We start from the raw sequence: 21,487 nt of genomic DNA, 5'->3' as shown, positions 1-21,487 counted from the left end.
CCTTACAAAAGATTCCCCTCTACCTACCATTCCCAATACCAGAGGCATGCATTTCCAGTCCCTTTCTATTATTTTCATTCATATTTATGTACCTATAGAAAATATAGAGTGTTAAAAGAATATATAGAGTGTTGTTTGTTGTTGTCTTTTCCCACTCAATGTGTCTCAGCCACCTTTCCATGTCAAGTTTCATGTCTTTATATTTTACTATTACACAGATTTTACAGTATGAACATAAAATGTTTATTGATAAATATTTAGGTTCTTTTTGATTTTGTTTGTTTTGCAAGAAACACAGCAGAAGAGCTCTACCCAAAGACTGTGATCTAGCACGTGGTGCTGGCCCATGAGCTGTTTATCAGCAGTCTATGATGGGATACAAATAGAAACCGAAGTTAAGCACTGAGGTAAGCACTTTTTTTTTTTAAGATTTTATTTATTTATTTGACAGAGAGAGACAGAGCGAGAGAGGGAACACAAGCAGGGGGAGTGGGAGAGGGAGAAGCAGGCTCCCCGCCGAGCAGGGAGCCCGAAGTGGGGGCTCGTGAGGCTTGTGGGGTTCGTGGAGTTCGTGGAGCTCGTGGGGTTCGATCCCAGGACCCCAGGATCACGACCTGAGCCGAAGGCAGACACTTAACCAACTGAGCCACCCAGGCACCCCAAGCACTGAGAAACTTCTATTTGACAGAGTGATGTTATGTTGAATCCCACAATAAAAATTGCAGGCTTGTATTTTGTAAGTCTTGAATTTAGAATTTCATTCTCTAGTAATTCATTCTTATTGTAAAATAAAAAATGTGCATGTTTGCAGCTGATCGGAAATTAAAAGCCTACAGATGGTTGAGAAGCGCAGCTTTGGTGAACAGCCTCATGCATACCTACTTCCTTATGCTTGTGTGCAAGGAGGGGTCTCTCTGCAGTAAATTTGAAGAAGTGATTCTCTGGGTTTTGGATGTGAACACTTTTTATTGTATGGGCATACCTCAAAGGTATTACTGGTTCGGTTCCAGATCCTGCAGTGAAGTGAGTCAAATGAATTTTTTGGTTTCCCAATATATATAAAAGTTATGTTTACAATATTCTGTAGTCTCTGAAGTGTGCAATAGCATTATGTCTAAAAAAACAATGTGCCTAGCTTAATTTGAAAATATTTTATTGCTAAAAAATGCTAACCATCAGGGAGTTGGGTGAGGGTATGAGTAAAATAGGCGATGTGGATTAAGGAGTCCACTGGGTGATGTATGGAAGTGTTGAATCACTGTATGGTACACCTGAAACTAATATAACACTGTATGATAACTAAAATGTCAACACTTAAAAAATTAAAATTTTTTTTAAAGATTTTATTTATTTATTTGAGAGAGAGAGAATGAGAGATAGAGAGCACGAGAGGGAAGAGGGTCAGAGGGTGAAGCAGACTCCCTGCTGAGCAGGGAGCCCGATGCGGGACTTGATCCCGGGACTCCAGGATCATGACCCGAGCCGAAGGCAGTCGCTTAACCAACTGAGCCACCCAGGCGCCCAATTAATAAAAATTAAATAAAAAATGCTAACCATCATCTGAGCTTTCAGCAAGTCATAACCACTGATCACAGATCACCCTAACAAATATCATAATAATGAAAAGTTTAAAATACTGCTCGAATTACCACAATGTAATACAGAGACACCAAGTGAGCAAATGCTGTTGGAAAATCGTGCCAATAGCCTTGCTTGATGCAGGGTTGTCACAAACCTTTGGTAAAAAATACACTACCTGCCAAGTGTCATAAAGCAAAGCACAATAAAATGAAACATGCCTGTAATACCTAGTGTCAGCTTACTAGCTAGACACCCTCTCCCCATCCCTAGCATCTTGCTTTAATTCCCGTGTACCTGAATACCCATGAGATGGAGCCTCTTTTTATACGCTTATTGTCTGTTTATAGGTCTCTTGAAGCCTCAAGCCCAGGAAGTCAGCCAGGCTCTGGGTGGTAACGATTCTTTTGTAACCTCATTGGCTTTGATGTTCCAGGCATTTCTAGGAGGTGGGCTGGGGAAGGGTAATTTCCCCTTCAACACTGCGATTCCTCCCTCGGGGAATGGAGGCTGGTGTTCCACACGTGTATCTGTTGGCAAAGCCCAGGTCCCCTGGCCCAGATGTCCCTCTCCGGACTCAGAAGGATGGCCCAGGTGCAAAAGTTCACCAGGAGAACGGCTGGGAATATACAGAGGGTCAGGGAGGGCCGGGGAGGGTCAGGGAGTCAGAATAAGAACCAAGAAGTAGATTTGGGCGGGGCGGGGGGGAGGGGGAGAAGGGGGGGGGACAGTGAGAAACTGGGACACACATCCCAGTGCTGGGAAATTGCAGCTCCTGGAGGTGTCAGAGGAACCTGGGACTAGAGATTAAACGGGTTCTCTGTCTGGCCAGCAGTCTAAGCAAACAAAGAAGCCAGGAGTTTCTTCCGCCTATTTGCCTAATCTTTTAACACAGCTTCTTGGTGGGTTGACATAACTCGAGCTTCCCTGAAACAGGACAGGAGCAAGTCCCCATCCAAGTCAAACAATGAATGTACAATTACCAAGACATTAGGCTGAACCAACACTCATTCTGATGGGATGTGACATTGTGCAAACATGCACCCATTTCCGAGCCAGTCCACCTTGTGGCAAGTGAGCAGGCAGCAGAGGAGGAACTCGCCATGAGAAGCAGAGGCAAAGGGAGAAGATTTCAGGGTCGGATGGAGACTTAGAACCATTTAACGCAATCTCTACCCGAATCACAGCGCTCAGTACCGTTTCTGTGAACCTCAGTTTCTTCAACTGTAAAATGGGGATATGCCTGTAAGTGGGAGCTATTGGTGCCCCACCTGTGTCCTGTAGAAGACCCTTACCATCTCCAAGCACAACTTTGCCTGAGGGACTTTCTCTAGTAGCAAGAGCCCACTCTTGCCTGCATGCTTAGAAGTGCTAGAGAATTAACATGCCCAGGAGGAACCCTCAACCGAAAACTGACAGGAGTTGGTATATAAATACCCCAGCTCATGAGGGACAGGAAAACTCTTACATACATGTTCTATATGGTCTCCCTCGAGGTTATCCAGTGGGATTGAGCTCCAGGGGCACGTAGTGATAATGTGCTTGATAATACGACAGCTACCTTCCACTCCCTGTCTCACTTCCCCACACCCCATCGAGATCACGTCCCAAAGCGAAGACTTGCACCTGAATCCTTGTAACAAGGTCAGCTTCTGGGAGAACCCAAACTAAGAAACTTCCCAGCTTTCTCAGTTGTTGGTAAGATCAGGTGAAGCTCTTGGACAAGGGTCAAGTTTATCATCATGAAATCTTGGTGCTATTCTGTATGCCAGGCAAAGGGAGCTAAGGTCAATATGAGCTGGATATTCTGAGGCTTTTGAACTCTAGGTTTTCACTGAACAGACACTAAGGTAGAAGGAACATAATTTGTAGAAGACAGTAGACGTGGAGCCTACTGGGTCCTGCCTGGTTTTACCAGCTCCCAACACAACAATCATAACATCCAAACTCCAAATGGTGGGAATTTCTTCCAAAGAACCAGGTCTGCCAACACACCAGTCAACGAAGGAGTAGGTTTGGAGCACAATCTGGCCCATAATTGATATCAAACAGAAGATGTAATTTGTGACCACAGTAGATCACAGTCTATGCAGAACACAAAGGATACCTAACAGGGGCGCCTGGGTAGCGCAGTCGGTTAAGCATCTGACTCTTGGTTTCGGCTCAGGTCGTGATCTCAGAGCTGTGAGAGGAAGCCCCAAGCAGGGCTCCGCACTCCGTGCTCAGGGTTGTCAGAGACCACTTGACCACAAATCTAGGCCATCACTGTGGAGTCTGATTAAAAGATTCTCTCTCTTAGGGCACCTGGGTGGCTCAGTCGTTAAGTGTCTGCCTTCCGCTCAGGTCATGATCCCAGGGTCCTGAGATCGAGCTCCTCATCGGGCTCCCTGCTCCACCGGGAGCCTGCTTCTCCCTCTCCCACTCCCCCTGCTTGTGTTCCCTCTGTCGCTGTGTCTGTCTCTGTCAAATAAATAAATAAAACATTAAAAAATAAAATAAAAAATAAAAGATTCTCTCTCCCTCTCCTTCTGTCCCTCCCCCCCACCCTGCACTCGTGCTCTCTCTCAAATAAATAAATAAGTCTTTAAAAAAAAAAAGGGTATCTAACAGTTAGCTGAGTGAGGCCAGCAGCAAATTCTGGAACTTCATGTGAAACCATAAAAAGGGGGCCTGTTGAAAGAACACAGGAGCTCTGAGCAGCCAGGGTTGGAATCATCTGAACAATAAAATAAATAATGATGGTATTAGAGTATAACCCACAGAATAAAATATCCATGAGTCCACACTGATATAAATAACTACTTGATTAAATAAATCGATGGAGCAGAAGTGACAGGTCTTTCTTGCAATGGAAACTCAGTGAATAAATGTGGAAGGAAGGAGAGAAGGAGAAAATCAGCACTGGGCAAACAGACACCTGCTATGGACCAGATCTGCTGATAGATGCTAGAACCTGTGGAAGGTTTAAGAAGAAAAGGGATTTGTGTAGCCTCAAGGCATCTCTCCCAGTTTGTTAACTGGGGGTCAGGGGGTAGTGAGTAGATATAATCCTACAGAAGAAAAGCTCCTCAGAGACTACCTGACCACAGATCCAGGCCATCAGTGCAGAAGTAAGAGGCGTCAGTGCCATGACCCCGCAGCATGGCGCCTTGAGCAGCACACTGCCCTTGCCTGCGATGCACGACCTCCACCCAGTTGTGAGAAGCCCCAGACAGGCCTGCACTGAGGGGCGTTCAGCAAAGTAACTGTTCAATAACTCTCTGTGGGCGTCCAGGTCCTGAAAGACAAGGAATGACCCTTGCAGACAACAGCACACCAGAGAGAAAAAACCAAGTGAATGCCAACATGGGGTCCCAAAGGACCCCATGGTCCTTGGAGCAAAAGACGGATGTTAGTGCAAAATCATGGGAGGTTCTTACAGGGGCTTTAGTTTGATTAGATGTTAATACCAAGGTCCATATCCAGGTTGTAATCACTATGCTATGGTTTTGTAAGGTTGGGGGAGGTTGTGGGAAGGACAGAGGGAAACTAGGATTTTTTTTTTAAGATTTTATTTATTTATTTGAGAGAGAGAGAGAGCGAGAAAGAGCACCAGCAGGGGAAGGGGAGGGGCAGAGGGAGAAGCAGACTCCACATTGAGCAGGGAGCTCGACTAGGGGCTCCATCCCAGGACCCTGGGATCATGACCTGAGCCAAAGGCAGACACTTAACTGACTGAGCCACCCAGGTGTCCCAGAAACTTGGATTTTTGTCGATAAGTACAGTACAGGACTGTAAATATATTTCTCTTCCTTATGATTTTCTTTTATTATTATTATTATTAAAGGTTTTTATTTATTTTTTGACAGAGAGAGAGACAGTGAGAGAGGGAACACAAGCAGGGGGAGTGGGAGAGGGAGAAGCAGGCTCCCTGCAGAGCAGGGAGCCCGATACGGGGCTTGATCCCAATACCCCGGGATCATGACCTGAGCTGAAGGCAGATGCTTAACCACTGAGCCAGCCAGGCACCCCCTTATGATTTTCTTAATAACACTGTCTTTCCTCTAGATTACTTTAATTGCAAGAACATAGTATATAGGGACGCCTGGGTGGCTCAGTTGGTTAAGCGTCTGCCTTCGGCTCAGGTCATGATCCCAGGGTCCTGGGATTGAGTCCCACATCAGGCTCCTTGCTCAGTGGGGAGCCTGCTCCTCCCTCTGCCTGCCTCTCTCTCTCTCTCTCTCTGACAAATAAATAAATAAAATCTTTAAAAAAAAACACAGAAAACAAAACAAAAAAAAAGAATACAGTATATTATACATATAACCAAAACAATGTGTGTTAATCGACTATGTATGTTATTGGTAAGGCTTCCAGTCAACAGTAAGCTATGAGTGGTTAAATTCTGGGGGGAGTCAAAAGGTATACATGGTTTTTGACTGCACGGGGGTTGGAGATCCTAATCTGCCACCTCGTCCAAGGTTCAACTGTATTTCAAATTCCAGGAGTGGGGAGGAAAGAGCCAAGGCATTCTCCCTCTGAAACATGCCCCTGAGGTTCAAAGGAGACAAAAATTAGATCTCAGCTGAACGGATTTGGAAAAAAATAAATGCTCAGTGACCTGTGTGAGGGCTTCACACATTTATCCATGGCTCCGTGGCTCCATGGCTCTATGGCTCTAGCTTGGGTCTTCCTGGCCTCTGCCAATGCTGGGATCTGATTTCACAGAAAATGATGCTCACATCTGTCTCAAACCACACAACCTTTCACCACAACGACCTCCCTGGGGCTTGTTCGGACTTGGATCTGGAGCCGTGCTGCAGCTAGGAGATTTGGGGAACATTTAGAATGTTCTGAGTTCTAGGTCCATAGTGCAGACACACGACGCGTATGGAACTAGAGGACAGGTTTGGGGGGTCTCTGAGGGGAAGTGGAGTCAAGGGTGATGTGAGAAAGCTCTCCTCAGGCCTGGAGTCCTGCGCTGGAGCCAGGGGCAGAGGCGGGCTGCCCGGTGAGCAGAACGTGCCGAGGACCAGGCAGCCGCAACAGAACACCAGGAAGCAGAGCACAAGGTGTGCCACGTCTGTTCCTGCCCTTTAAGCAAATACCGGGCTGTTGGAGGCTGGGGAAGAAGTAAATATTGACAAAGGTGATGCCCGAGGCCTGGGGGCTGAGGCCGCAGAGAGAAGGTGGTCTAGAGAGGGTCCCCTGGAGGGAGCTCCCAGAAATCCCCAGGCCACTGAGCTCCCCTCCCCTCCCCGAGGTCCTTGATGCCTTTCAGCTGATGCTCCAGGACCCTGGTGGACTCTGCATCAGGCCTCCAGGATGGGGAGCCGTGCCAGGGGCTCAGCAGCTTGTGTTTGGCAAAGGTGTAGCCTCAAGGGGCCACTTGTAATCTCTGGCGAGTGCCAGGGCTGGGAGGTCCTGGGCAGACAGTGCCCCTGCTGCAGCTGGGTACTTGGTGGATCCCGGGTCCAGAGGCAGCTAGCAACCTCAGTGAGTCAGGAGGAGCTTCTCAAAGCGTGGGTGCAGTGCTGTCGTAGAGGCCTCTGGGGTGCTAGGTGAGCAGGCACATTCCGAGGATGCTTCTACCCCACATCATCCCTCGAGACACTCAGGGATGAAGCCCAGGAATGCGCATTTTTAGCACCTTCCCTGGTGATTCTGATGCCCATTCAGCTGTGAGGCCCATCAGACCCGCTTGACAGAAGAGTAAGCCAAGGCCCCGAGCGGGGGTACAACTTTCTTTGGCCACACAGGGAGTGAGGGGCAGTGAGGGAGGACAGCCCTGGCTTCTTCCTCTCTCCACAGCCCCACCGAATGGAAGAGTCAGACCTGCTTTTGTCACTTTGGCTGGGAATGCTTGCCCCTCCCTCCCACCCAAATTGTCCAGTAACCACCACCAAATAACCACTCCAAGCCATGAAAGTCTCAGCCCCTTCCCACAGGAAGGCTTCCCTGATGCCCCCCGCCCAACCCCTGGGCTTCCCTCTCTCGCTGGAGTGTGACAAGCCACCGACCCTTGGCTGCCCCACAGCAGCATGGTGCCTGGCAGGTGGACACAGGGGCAGGGGCGAGGTCACCAGGGTTCTCTCTGCAGTGGCCCACAGGAAAAGCTGGGGTGAGGACGTTTACTCGGGGTAGGAGGGGCATCACCCAAAAGAGAGATGGAAGATGGTAGGCAAAGCCAGCACACATCAGCATCCAGCCCCACTTCCCCTCCTCCCCTCCCCCCACCAGGGAGCCTCATCATGAGAGCTGTGCTGGTGATCAAAACTCTTCAGGATTGAGTCCACTCCTGTCTCCCTGTCTCTCTTACACCTCCTTCTGCCTTTTTAGGGCTGCCCAGAACAACCTTTCCCTTTGTTGGCCTGATGACCCTTCAAGGGTTTGCTGACAGCTCTCAAGTCTTCCACCAACCACCCAAATGCACTCCCCTCACATGGGTGATTCCCTGGCCCTGCACTCCCACTTCCTCTGCCCAAAATTCCAGACCCTTCCCATGCCAGCTGCCTGCCCAACCCTGGACACTTGCTGTTCATCACACACAGACCACTCCCCCTGCTCCAACCCTCAACAGTACCCCATTCCCTGCCATCCCAACCTTCACTCTAAAATCCATCTAAACCTGGCTGGCCCCCCAAATAGAACTGGCAGTTAGTCATCCCATAAACCTGTTCTGATTATTTATAATGAAAAAGGTAAATATCTCCAAATTCTCTGACCCTCCTGGAGACTGGACCCACTCGTGGGCACTCTTTTCTTGGGCAAGCTCCCAAGACAGCAAGTGGAAGGTCCTGGGAGCTTGCCTGTCTGCTGAGAGCAAAAGCCTGCTCTAGCCCTCTGGGGGGGAAGGGGATCACATGGAGCCCAGGTGAGCCATCCCAGGTGGGGCCATTCTAAACCACCAGCCCCAACCCACCTGGCAGGTGACCTCAGACAACCAAGGGACCCCAGCTACCAGAACTGCCCAGCTGGGCCCATCCATTCAAAATACACAGTGCTATTTTAAGCACTAGGATAGTTTGTTATGTAGCAACAGCTAACTGAGAGCACACTGGAAATGTTGGTCTATGGCATTGCCCCAAGGTCTCGGCTCAGTGAGGTCATCCTGGCAGGTCCATATAAACCACCCCCACTCACTCTCTCTAATAGATACCTCGTTGATAGCCCGCATTACTTCACCTCTTATATTGGCCTATTGTTTATTGTCTCTCCTGCCCCAACGCTCACAGTAGAGACTAAGCTCCATGAGAGGAAAGATACTATTTTCTCTATGCTAGCCCTGGTGCCCAGCACATAGTAGGGGCTCAGCTGTTGTGGAATGAACGAAGGAGTTCGTCTCACACCCTGGTGATTCCAACCCTCTGGGCATGGACCACCATTCTGGGCATCCCTGCACCTGCCCGCCTTGCTCTGGGCCCTCAGCTTCCCTGAATCACAGTGGTCCTTGCATTTAGATAATCCTGTTAGCGTGTAAAAGGGCCCTCCGCACTTCTCTGTTTGGTTCCCCCTTTCCTTCAGTCCGCCAGTGGGGGACACTCTCACTCCTACTTCTCAGATGAGAAACCAGAGGCTGAGCGGCTTGCATAAGGAATATTCTGAGGCTCATCTTGCCTGGAGCTCCCTCAGATCACCAGACAGAGGTACCTCCTGCTACCACCCGGGCCCCCCCCCAACCAAGACTCCCAGTTAGGAGACCTCGCTCTGAGCCTCTCTCCTCCTCCCAGCCTGTGCGGGGGGGTGGGGGGCCTGGCCTGGCCCTCCAGTGCAGACGAAAGCCCGCCCTCCCCCTCCCCCCCGCCCCAGTAGGAAGCCGCTGACAACCCCAGCCCCTGATTAAATGGACTTTCATTTTGTTTAATGCGAAGCGATCAAAGGAAAAGGCAACAGGGGGCTACCAGGTCTTGGCTGTGGGCCCCTCCACTCAGAGCTTGACGGACTAAGAGAGAGGGGAAAGGAGGGGGCTCCCCTGCAGCCTCAGGTGGCTCCCACCTGCATCTCAACCTCCCTCACTCCCTCGTGGGCGCCTCAGGGAGAATGCTGGGAATTTGGGAGGGAAGCCACAGAGAGCAAGTGTCTGGAGTTTGCTGGTAACGTTTGCCTTAGTCTAGGCTCTTTCCAGAGCGGACACTTTGCTTGGGAGGTAGACCCAGGAAGTCCTGGCAGGGTGGAGGGACTGTGGAGAATCCACGGTCAAGTCATCCCACCGAGGGGCAGGGCGAGGACCCACCAGCTCCCGCCTCCAGCCAGGTGGGGTCACTCCTGGGCGCTGCAGGCAGGCGTGGCCTAGGACTGAGAGCCAGGACCTGTCGTAGGGCCAGGCTGCGTGTGCAGGGACAGCTGAGGTGGCCGAGGTGGCCAAGGCCCAGGGGTGGGGTGAGGGGGGGGGACTGAAAACCCCGCGGATGTATCAAAGAATGGCTCCCTAGGGGGTCTTTCTGCAGAGAAGGCCAAGGCTTGGCCCTGGAGGGCTGGGGCAGGTGACTCTGCACCCTCAGGCTGGGAAGTAGTGCATTGTCCAAGCCCGCCGGCCCACAGAGGCACCTACGGGGTCCTGGCTGCTGCAGGAGCTGCCTGCCCAGCCATAGGAAGTCATGACCTGTTGCCTCCAGTTATATTCTGGAAACTTCTTGGGCAGAACTGGAATTTCTAGAATTAGCCCCCAGGTAAATGGCTCCAAACCAAGGGTATGAGCACTGAGGGAGAGTCCGCCTGAGCACAGCCTGCACCGCCCACAGCCAGGAGAGGGCAGGGACCGATCGTAAGACAACAGTCCCATTTATTAAGAACTGTCTGCCGAGTGCTGTGCTTAGAAGGCTTTGCGTTGGGCCCCTGGGTGGCTCAGTTGTTAAGCGTCTGCCTTCACCTCAGGTCATGATCCCAGGGTCCTGGGGTCGAGTCCCACATCGGGCACGCTCCTCTGAGGGAAGCTTGCTCTCCCACTCCCGCTGCTTGTTTTTGCTCTTGCTATCTCTGTCTCTGTCAAATAAATAAATAAAATCTTAAAAATAATAAAAATAAAAACGCCTTAAAAAAAAAGAAGGCTTTGCGTGGACTCCCCCGACTTTTGATCTCACAGCCCCTCAGACTCGTCTGAATTATTCATCACAGAGGGAACCGATATTGCAAATGCCTCTTAGGTGCCGGCGAGGGGGCCAAAAACGTCACCAGAGACCCTCTGCCCGTGCTCACAGTTCCCCCACGTTACGGATGCTGAAAGGAGTGTGTCCCTGGCCACCGCTGCCGGGAAGGGAGACAGCAACCCACCCCTGCAAGGCCTGGATGATTCCAGAACGCCACAGAATCCTTTCCCGCGGGAGCCACGGGTCGGTGGGGAAAACCGGTGGGGAAGACCCAGAGGAGAGCGCACAAGAGAAGTTAAACCCCAACACAGAGCCTTCACACGGGGACGGTGAGCGCCCAGGTGTCCTAGCCGCTTCTCCCCTGGTGTGGGTGGGGGGGGCTGCTCTCTTTACATATTCTGGGAAGTTTCTAAAAAGGTGTCTGAAAGACTTACTCCCGAGTGGCACTTGGTGGACGGAAGGGGTTGTGGCTTTCTACTCTGAAACATTTGCTACCGGATTTTGCCACACCCCCTGTAGGGCTTTAGAGCTGCTACTCCCCTCCCCCTGCCCCCCTCCCCCCACCCCCAGGACAGGCAGCCAGCTGCAGGAAAGCAGCCCCTTTCATTAAGTCAGGGAGGGGCCTCCCGCTGGAAACGGAGCCCCCAGGTCCTGGGAAACTGCTGAGGAGGCAATAAAATTAGAGGGAAGGGTGGAGAGCAAATTACAGAGGGGGGGAGTGGGCGGGGCCAGAGAGCCTCTCATTAGCCTGATTAGCTACGGTTGAGGGCCCGGATGGAAGGGAGGGCCGGCCCTGGGGGAGGAGGTTATCGGCCTCCTGTGGGAATAGAGGGCTCTTCCAAAGAGCTCGGGCCCCTAGCCCCAGGCCTCTGCCTTCTGGTCAGACCCTGTCCAGTCACTGCACCGGGGGGGGGGGGGGGGGGGGGGGGGGGGGGGGGGGGCAAGAGACTCCCAGATGCACCATTTCTCACCCTTGGCCTCCGGGTACGCGGCAGAGCCTCTGAGCCCCATTGTCCTCATCTGTAGAATGGGGCTGGCTCACGGCAATAACCAGGATTCATGTAAACAAGTGGTTTTATTTATTTATTTATTTATTTTTAGTAGGCTCCACCTCCACGCTGGGCTTGAACTCACGACCCTGAGATCAAGAAACGGATTCTGGAGTGGTTGGGGGTGGGAGGGATGGGGGTGGCTGGGTGATAGACATTGGGGAGGGTATGTGCTACGGTGAGCGCTGTGAATTGGGCAAGACTGTTGAATCACAGATCTGTACTTCTGAAACAAATAACGCAACATATTTTAAGAAAAAAGAAAAAGAAGATAACAGGAGAGGAAGAAAAGGGGAGTATGTCAGAGGGGGAGACGAACCATGAGAGATGATGGACTCTGAAAAACAAACTGAGGGTTCTAGAGGGGAGGGGGGTGGGGGGATGGGTTAGCCTGGTGATGGGTATTGAGGAGGGCACGTTCTGCATGGAGCACTGGGTGTTATGAACAAACAATGAATCATGGAACACTGCACCAAAAACTAATGATGTAATATATGGTGATTAACATAACAATAAAAAAATTAAAAAAAAAAAAAAGAAAAGAAACGGATTCTTAACCGACTGAGCCACCCAGGCGCCCCTAAACAAGTGGTTCTTCTAATCCTGCCTGAACGTCGGAACAACCAGGTAAATTTTGTAAACTGCCAACATTTGGGCTGTACCCTGTACCATCGAAATCGGAAACTATGGAGGTGGGCCCAGGCACCAGCTTTTTTAAAAAAATCTTCCATGGTGACAGGCTGGGACAAGACCATGCCTAGGAAAGTGGCTAAGGTGCTGCGTTCATGTCACCAACACCAAGTTAAACCGCGATTCACCCTCTGGGAACCTCACCCTCTTAGAGGAGAGACTACTTGAGGACAGGGCCATCCCCTGTCATGGGCACCTCTGTATCCCCAGGTCCTGGGACAGTACCTGGCATGGAGTGTTTGTTGAATGAATACTCTTAACAGGGAATCTAGGGACAATGAACAGCACAGCCATACCTGAGGGGCATCTGGGAAGATGTCACCCCCTCATCCACTTAACATTCGTTCACTCATTCCACAAATATCTACTGAGTACCCATTGTGTGAAGGGCACTCTTCTCAGCATCTGGGGCACACCAGAAAACAGGAAAGGTGGAGAGTCCTGCCTACCCTCCTTGATCTTATGGTTGAACAGAAATAGTTGGAAAATAAGCTGTATGTATAGAGTCAGGATGGAGAGGTTTGTGAACATTTTTTATATAGAGTAAGGTAAAATGAATCAGGAATTAAATAGGGTTGTCAGGGAAGGCCTTACTGAAAAGTAAGCTTTGAGCAAAGATTGGAAGCAGGTGAGGGAATGAGCCAATATAAGGGAGAACATTCCTGCACAGGAAGGGGATGAAGCAAAGGGCCTGAGGCAGAAGTGTGCCTGGAGTTCCCTAGAGTAGAATGAGGGAGGGGTCTAAGGAGAAAAGGTTGTGGAGAGGACAGGGGAGTTCTGCCGCTATTGCTGAGAGCAAACCACCACGATGTCATTGCTTGAAACCACCACTGTCATGCTTCAAGACAGGGTTTAGTGGTTACACAAAGTCTGAGGCTTCAGCTAGGGAGATGTGATTGTCTTGGGGTGACAGGAGTGACTGGATCTGGAATTCTCTAGAGTGCTCTATCCAATGCAGTAGCCACCAGGCACATGTGGCAAATCAAATAAAAATTTAAGGGGGCACCTGGGTGGCTCAGTCGTTAAGCGTCTGCCTTTGGTTTAGGTCATGATCCCAGGGTCCTGGGATCCAGTCCCACATCGGGTTCCCTGCTCGGCGGGAAGCCTGCTTCTCCCTCTCCCACTCCCCCTGCTTGTGTTCCTGCTTTCACTATCTCTCTTCTGTCAAATAAATAAAAATTTAAAAAATATATTTTTAAAAAATTTAAATTAAACAAAATGTAAAGTCGCTTTCTCAGGGGCACTAGTCACATTCCAGGTGCCAGACTTAGCCAATAACCATGCAGGATGCCCAGGTAATTTGGATTTCAGATACACAATGAATAATTGTTTTTAATGTAAGTATATTCCAAATAGTGCATGGGACATACTTTTACTACAGAAGTATTTACTGTTTAACTCAAATTCAAACTGAACAGGGTGTTCTGTGTTCCCTCTACACCTTAGCTAACATGCGGCTAATGGCCACTGTATTGGACAGCACAGATATAGAACATTTCCATCAGACACGAAGGTCTATGGGACACCGCTGATCCAGAGACTTCTAAAATGGGTGCATTCCTAGAGATGTATCAACTACCAAAATTGAACCAGGAAGAAATAGAAAACCTGAACAGACCTATAACCGCTAAGGAAATTGAAGCAGTCATCAAAAATCTCCCAACAAACAAAAGCCCAGGGCCAGATGGCTTCCCAGGGGAATTCTATCAGACATTTAAAGAAGAATTAATACCTATTCTCCTGAAACTGTTCCAAAAAACAGAAATGGAAGGAAAACTCCCAAACTCATTTTATGAGGCCAGCATTACCTTGATCCCAAAACCAGACAAAGACCCCATCAAAAAGAATTACAGACCTATATCCTTGATGAACATGGATGCAAAAATTCTTACCAAAATACTAGCCAATAGGATCCAACAATACATTAAAAGGATTATTCACCATGACCAAGTGGGATTTATCCCTGGGCTGCAAGGTTGGTTCAACATCCGCAAATCAATCAGCGTGATACAATACATTAACAAAAGAAAGAACAAGAATCATATGATCCTCTCAATAGATGCAGAAAAAGCATTTCACAAAGTACAGCATCCTTTCTTGATCAAAACTCTTCACAGTGTAGGGATAGAGGGTACATACCTCAATATCATAAAAGCCATCTATGAAAAACCTACAGCGAATATCCTTCTCAATGGGGAAAAGCTGAGAGCTTTTCCCCTAAGGTCAGGAACGCAGCAGGGATGTCCACTCTCACCACTGCTATTCAACATAGTATTAGAAGTCCTAGCCACAGCAATCAGACAACAAAAAGAAATCAAAGGCATCCAAATCGGCAAGGAGGAAGTCAAACTCTCACTCTTTGCAGATGATATGATACTGTATGTGGAAAACCCAAAAGACTCCACCCCAAAACTGCTAGAACTCATACAGGAATTCAGTAAAGGAGCAGGATATAAAATCAATGCACAGAAATCAGTGGCATTCCTATACACCAACAAGACAGAAGAGAGAGAAATCAAGGAGTTGATCCCATTTACAATTGCACCCAAAACCATAAGATACCTAGGAATAAATTTAACCAAAGAGGCAAAGGATCTGTACTCAGAAAACTAGAAAATACTCATGAAAGAAACTGAAGAAGACACAAAGAAATGGAAAAACGTTCCATGCTCATGGATTGGAAGAACAAACATTGTGAAGATGTCAATGCTACCTAAAGCAATCTACACATTCAATGCAATCCCTATCAAAATACCATCCACTTTTTTCAAAGAAATGGAACAAATAATCCTCAAATTTGTATGGAACCAGAAGAGACCCCGAATAGCCAGAGGAATATTGAAAAAGAAAAGCAAAGCTGGCGGCATCACAATTCCGGACTTCCAGCTCTATTACAAAGCTGTCATCATCAAGACAGTATGGTACTGGCACAAAAACAGACACATAGATCAATGGAACAGAATAGAGAGCCCAGAAATGAACCCTCAGCTCTATGGTCAATTAATCTTTGACAAAGCAGGAAAGAATGTCCAATGGCAAAAAGACAGTCTCTTCAACAAATGGTGTTGGGAAAATTGGACAGCCACATGCAGAAGAATGAAACTGGACCATTTCCTTACACCATACACAAAAATAGACTCCAAATGGTTGAAAGACCTAAACGTGAGACAGGAGTCCATCAAAATCCTAAAGGAGAACACAGGTAGCAACCTCTTCCACCTCAGCCGCAGAAACTTCTTCCTAGAAACATCGCCAAAGGCAAGGGAAGCAAGGGCAAAAATGAACTATTGGGATTTCATCAAGATAAAAAGCTTTTGCATAGCAAAAGAAACAGTCCACAAAACCAAAAGACAACCGACAGAATGGGAGAAAATATTTGCAAATGACATATCAGATAAAGGGCTAGTATCCAAAATCTATAAAGAACTTATCAAACTCAACACCCAAAGAACAAATAATCCAATCAAAAAATGGGCAGAAGACATGCACAGACATTTTTCCAAAGAAGACATCCAGATGGCCAACAGACACATGAAAAAGTGCTCAACATCGCCCGGCATCAGGGAAACCCAAATCAAAACCTCAATGAGATACCACCTCACACCCGTCAGAATGGCTAAAATTAACAAGTCAGGAAACGACAGATGTTGGCGGGGATGTGGAGAAAGGGGAACCCTCCTACACTGTTGGTGGGAATGCAAGCTGGTGCAACCACTCTGGAAAACAGTATGGAGGTGCCTCAAACAGTTGAAAATAGAGCTACCATACGATCCAGCAATTGCACTACTGGGTATTTACCACAAAGATACAAATGTAGGGATCCGAAGGGGTGCGTGCACCCCGATGTTTATAGCAGCAATGTCCACAATAGCCAAACTGTGGAAAGAGCCAAGATGTCCATCGACAGATGAATGGATAAAGATGTATATATACACAATGGAATATTATGCAGCCATCAAAAGGAATGAGATCTTGCCTTTTGCAACAATGTGGATGGAACTAGAGGGTGTTATGCTGAGTGAAATAAGTCAATCAGAGAAAGACATGTATCATATGACCTCACTGATATGAGGAATTCTTAATCTCAGGAAACAAACTGAGGGTTGCTGGAGTGGTGGGGGGTGGGAGGGATGGGGTGGCTGGGTGATAGACGTTGGGGAGGGTATGTGCTATGGTGAGCACTGTGAATTGTGCAAGACTGTTGAATCACAGATCTGTGCTTCTGAAACAAATAATGCAACATATGTTAAGAAAAAAGAAAAAGAAGATAGCAGGAGGGGAAGAATGAAGGGGAGTACGTTGGAGGGGGAGAGGAACCATGAGAGACGATGGACTCTGAAAAACAAACTGAGGGTTCTAGAGGGGAGGGGGTGGGGGCATGGGTTAGCCTGGTGATGGGTATTAAAGAGGGCATGTACTGCGTGGAGCACTGGGTGTTATGCACAATGAATCATGGAACACTGCATCAAAAACTAATGATGTGGGCGCCTGAGTGGCTCAGTTGGTTAAGCGACTGCCTTCGGCTCAGGTCATGATCCTGGAGTCCCGGGATCGAGTCCCACATCGGGCTCCCTGCTCAGCAGGGAGTCTGCTTCTCCCTCTGACCCTCTTCCCTCTCATGCTCTCTCTCATTCTCTCTCAAATAAATAAAATCTTAAAAAAAAAAAAAACTAATGATGTAATGTATGGTGATTAACGTAACAATAAAAAATTTAAAAAAACAAAAACAAAACAGAGACTTCTAGAGACTTGTCTGGTTCCTGGGCTGGGATGACTGGAAGGCTGGCCTTAGCTGGGACACATGGCCTCTCCCAAATGAGGCTTGGCTTCTCCTAGCATAGCAGCTGGATTGAGACAGAGAGAGGCCCCGGGGGAACAAGGGTCATCCAGAAAGCGAGGCTTCCTCTGGTCTATTTTGGAAAGGTACCTCCCCACGTCACTTCTGTCCCATTCTGTGCCTTACACGTGTCACTAAAGCCAGCTCAGATTCAAGAGGGCAGGGAGAGGAGATTCACTTCCTGTGACAGGGAAGCAGCAAGGTCCCATTACAGAACACATGGGATTGGAAATAACGTCTTAGACGGCTTTGGAAAACACCTCTGCAGGGCAGGGGCAGGGATTCAGGCAGGGCCTTGTCATTGGAAGGACTTCGGCTTTTCTATTGCATCAAATGGAGAGTCATGGAAGGTGGAGGGGCCATAATCGGACTTAGGTTTAAAATACAGGGTAAGGGGTGAAGGTAGGTATGGGGACTTATCTGAAATGGAGCTAGGCTGCCATGCCAGGACCCGAGATGCAGGCACTGCAGGACCGTCCCAGACCTGCACCCCTGCACCCTTCTCCCTTCCCCGCAAGGACCCTTGCAGCCCACCACAGAGCATCTCCATCTCCTGTCCCCAACTCTGAGGCAAGTCACATCTGGCCAGCTCCGTGTCCCCTGCCCCTCCTAGTGGGATGAGCGCTTTAACAGACAATGCAAGAGCTGCAGACACAAACCAGACCTTGGAAAAACACTGCAAACCCCGTAGGGACCCAGCAGGCGTTTCCAGCGTTTCCCTCGAGACCGCTCAGACGGGATTTCCTGTCTTCTGGGGCATTCGCTGAGCAGGCCAAGATCAGCTTCACCGAAGGAAGGAAGGAATGGGGCTTTATCCATCGCCTATCTGCACACGCTCCCTGGCTCCTTCTCCTCTGCCCCCCTGAGGATCCTTTCCCTGTATTCTTCCTCCTCTTGCTGCCCCTTTTTCTGCCCCTGAACACGGGCTCAGCCACATGCCTCCCAGCAAGACCAAATTAGGGGCTCGTGTGATACCAGCAGCCGCTCCGAGGGAGCCAGCTGCAATCCCGAAGGCTGCCTCTGGCTGGAAGCTTCCACACTGAGCAAACCCCTTTGCAGAAACCTCCCTTGCGCTGGCAGGACGGGGCAATGGGGAGTCGCAGCTTCCACCAGCTTTGTCAGAATGACCATGTGTATCGGACCGGAATCAGGACTCACTGGCAGCCCTATTTGCTATTCTGGAATCTTGCCTCATCTTGGGTTCATCATCCAGGGCATGAAAAGTTCCTTCTGTGGCTTTGTGGTGTGGAGGGGACATGGCAAAGAAAGGACAAGCCATCTCCATTCCATCTGCAAACAACTCTAAAGTGACTGGAGAGATCCACGTGGCAGCTAAAAAAACAAGACCAGTCACAGACGGTTCCTGAAACACAAGCAGCCCACCAGCCTCCCACCACGCCCCCAGCGCCCAGATCCCTCCCCTCTGAGGGAGGCTAAAAATTCTCCCCACCCCCACCTCCACCCCCGTGGCTGAGGGCACACCCCATGAATTAATGCAAGGGCTGGAAGGCAACTGTCAGAAACAAAAATGGCTGTGGGCTGGGACTATGGGTCTCCTTTTCCTGAGTTTTGAATATTACAGGTCCCACAGTTTAACAAGCTTTAAAGTTTTGTAAAGCATAAAAATAAGACCCAATTAAAATTAAAACCCTCCTAAAATGACCACAGACTTCATTCACAGTCTCAGTAATGAAGCCTTTGCAGAAGGGGGGATGTCTGCTGACAGAGGGCTGGGGGCAGGGAGATGGGCAGTAAAGACAAGATGCCAAAGAGATGTTCAGGGCCATGGAGACCATTCCAGAGAGATACTCAACAGCTAGGAACCTCCAAAAACCACCCCAACCCTGGCATCCCTAAATTGCTTTCCGTAAACCACACTACATATATGGCTAGGGGGAAAAAAATCAGAAACCTATTTAATAACTTTTAAAAAAAGTTTTTAGTTTTTAGTAACCTCTATAACCCAACGTGAGCCTTAAACTCACAACCCCGAGTAGCACACTCTTCCAACTGAGCCAGCCAGGCGCCCCTAATAATGGACTTTTATGGGATTCGTAAACTAGAGAACTTTTACTTTCTAGTTTATACGTATTTGTATTGTTTGGGTCGTTTCTAAGTATGTATTGCTTTTATAGTCAGAAACAGATTAAAATCAAAAAGTAAATGCCTTTGGATGGTGACCAAACAAATCTCTGATAAGGAATCTGCTCTGCCCACCCAGGCAAGGTGTTCAGGCGACAGGATGGGGAACGGTTCTCCTGGCCTTCCTTCCAGCGAGGTCACATTACCTCATGGCTGTTTGACACCAGTCCCAGAGGCGAATCTCCAGAAGGAGCAGCCTCAGCAAGATGTTGTGTCGTGGGTCACAAGGGATCAGGGGCCCACGTGAATCCTGGAAAGGAATGCCGGTCTGGGAACACACCATCTGGAGTCACTGGAAATCTCGGGTCCCGAAACATTTTTTTTATATGTTTTATTTATTTATTCATGAGAGTGAGAGAGAGAGAGAGAGGCAGAGGCAGAGAGAGAAGCAGGCTCCCCGCCTAGCAGGAAGCCCGATGCGGGGCTCGATCTCAGGACCCTGGGATCATAACCTGAGCCGAAGGCAGACGCTTAACCATCTGAGCCACCCAGGCGCCCCGCCCCCCCCACCCCGTCCCCGTGAGACATTTCTCTTCCTGCCTCAAGATGATCCTTTGAGGGGCGCCTGGGGGGACTCAGTCGGTTAAGCGTCTGCTCAGCGGGGAGTCTGCCTCTCCCTCTCCCTGCCACTCCCCCTGCTTGTTCTGTCAAATAAGTAAATAAAATCTTAAAAAAAAAAAAAATTAAAGGGCTCCTGGGTGGCTCACTCGGTTGAGCGTTTGCCTTCGGCTCAGGTCATGGTCCCAGGGTCCTGGGATCAAACCCCATCGGGCTCCCAGCTCAGTGGGAGCCTGCTTCTCGCTCTCTCCCTGCCCGTGCTCTCTCAAATAAATAAAATCTTTTTAAAAGATTAATTTAAAAAAATGATCCTTTGAGCAACTGTGCAGAACCACCAGGCTTTCCTCCCCCTCAGTTGCACCCAGAGAAGAGGCCCCACAAGAGGGCGTGTGGCCGCCCTGGGAGCCTCTGCCGCCTACAGGCAGAAGGCTGATGGTGCAAGGCGCTTACTTTCCCGTCGGCAGGGAAGGGCTTCCAAGAGAAAATCCTTACAGGGCTGGGTCTAGGCCTTCTCTCAAATGAAACTTTTAACCCCAAAAGGTGGGCAAGGCAAATACTGACACCCAAAAAAATGGGGTGGGTCATGTGGGGAGGTAGCTGTCCCACAGCTTGTGCTAAGTGACCAGAGTGGTCTTCCCTTGCCTGTGCAGGCTACGCCCTGCAACACCCCTAGGATGGCCAGCAAGCAATCTCACTGAAGCTTTACTGACACCCCCACACAGCATTCTGAAGCAACCCCAGGTCACCCAGTGGCCCCTTTCACACTCAGAAGGCTCCTCAGCAGCTAGTTTGCCACTGACTTTCCCCCTGCAGAGGCCCACACAGAAACATTCTTTGCTCTGCACCACGTGGGAGACACACCGGCACCTGAGACACTGCCACGCCTTCAGGTCCCAGGATGTTGGCTACCTCTCTGCGGGTCCGCCTGGTGCCTCAGGAATACTGAGCACGGGACAGCACAAAGGCAGGGATGATTCTGTTGACAGACACCGGTGGGAAAGGACTGGAAACACCCCTCACCCACTCAGAACCCATGGTTTCATGGAAATGACTCAGACCCAGTTGTGACTAAATTATTCTTGAGACCAAGACAGTGCAGAAGGTGCACACCTGGAAATGTGCCCAAGATACTTGGAAGTCACTGGTAGAAAATTGGGGAGTACCTAAAGAATTGCTTCTCTCAGCATGCAGGGCCAGGGCTTAGGACCCCAGCATCCTGGCTGCTTATCTGACACCCCGCCAGACCTAGTCCAAAGTGCAACAAGGCCCCAGTTGAGCGTTGAAGCATGGGAGGCCAGCCGCTGGAGCACCTTAGACCAGTTGTGACCCACCCCAACCACACCTAACACTTGTGCTACCATGAACAGTATAGTATGGGGCTGTCAGGTAAGCAGGAGAGAAATAGGGTCAGGAACCCAGACTGGAGTTTCAGCTGTTTAAATTCATTTTGTGCAGCACCATGCTTCCTAAATATGTAACATGGAGAAGCAAGCGGCTGTGTCTGGCCCGTTTAGTAAATTTAGGTATCTGGCTCCTTTTATTAACTGGCTGGGTGGGGAAGCTAGACT

The sequence above is a fragment of the Eumetopias jubatus genome, unplaced genomic scaffold (genome assembly GCF_037043125.1).
Source record: "Eumetopias jubatus isolate StellerSeaLion01/CBP00866 unplaced genomic scaffold, mEumJub1_p1.0 scaffold_9, whole genome shotgun sequence".
NCBI lineage: Eukaryota > Metazoa > Chordata > Mammalia > Carnivora > Otariidae > Eumetopias > Eumetopias jubatus.
This window is presented reverse-complemented; position numbering follows the sequence as displayed.